The sequence below is a fragment of the Lucilia cuprina genome, chromosome 6 (assembly GCF_022045245.1).
Source record: "Lucilia cuprina isolate Lc7/37 chromosome 6, ASM2204524v1, whole genome shotgun sequence".
Classification (NCBI taxonomy): Eukaryota; Metazoa; Arthropoda; class Insecta; order Diptera; family Calliphoridae; genus Lucilia; species Lucilia cuprina.
In genome coordinates, this window is record NC_060954.1 from 6,167,091 (window position 1) to 6,168,479 (window position 1,389).

The window sequence follows — 1,389 nt, forward strand, 5'->3', positions numbered from 1 at the left end:
TGAACTAGAACTGAACTAGAACTGAACTAGAACTGAACTAGAACTGAACTAGAATTGAACTAGAACTGAACTAGAACTGAACTAGAACTGAACTAGAACTGAACTAAACCTGAACTAGAACTGATCTAGAACTGAACTAAAAAGGATATAGAACTGACCCAAAACTAAACTAAAACTCAAATTGAAACTTTATCTAACTTTTAAATTACATTTGTTCAATTTAAAAAAAAAAAGTGATCATATTTAAACTACCCGCATTCCGTGGATGGCTTATAGCATCCATTACTTTATTTATGAAACATGTCAACAGAAGATTTGATCCAACCATCCATCTATCATGCTCTGCACTCATTTAATGCATGAGGGATTTGTCTCCCCAACAGCAGTAACAACAACGTCAACAATCACCTACTGGCATTCAGGCGAGGATAAGAATACGTGGTTGAGGTTTTTCTTTTATTCGCCAACATTTGACGCGTTTTATGCTACATGTAACACATTAAAATATTATTTATATATAAAACAGAAATACGAAGGTATTTGTTCCAAAAACAAACATGAAAAGAAAATGCAATAAGAAAAATGTAAAACTCAAGTATACTTCCACTTACAACAATCCACGAACACGTATGTATGTCGAGTTTTTTTTCAACGTTTCCTTCAACTTACATTTATTTTTAATAAAAATATCTGTATATGACTGTCTTTTTCAAATATTTTATATCTTTGCAATTGCAATAAAAACACATATATATATGTGTGTGTGTCAGAGTGAGTTATAAATGTGTGCTTGTACAAGTACCTTGGACACTTGGTTTACATATACATATATACATACGTATTATATTTTTAACGATATTCTTTCTTTTTTCAAAAATTTCGGTATGAAATATTTGTTTGTTAGAAATCGTATACATATGTATTTATAGAATAGTGTGAGTGTGTGCGTGGATGGTATTTGGCGCCTAGTGTTTTTACAAACATATAATTTGCCCCTTTAACAAATACGCCATGTCTTGTGTAAACATACATACATTTAGAGACAGACAGAAGAAACAAATACACACAATTATATATGTATGCTCATACATTTATTCAGACACAAGTAGCACAATGGGTTGAATGACTACCAACTGAAAACAAAAGTAAAGGAGTCCAAAAGAACTGAACCATAACAGAACTAGAACACAACTAGAACAGAACAGCACAGCACAGAACTGGAACAGAACTAGAACAGAACTAGAACAGAACTAGAACAAAACTAGAACAAAACTAGAACAAAACTAGAACAGAACTAGAACAGAACTAGAACAGAACTAGAACAAAACCAGAACAAAACTAGAACAGAACTAGAACAGAACTAGAACAGAACTAGAACAGAACTAGAAC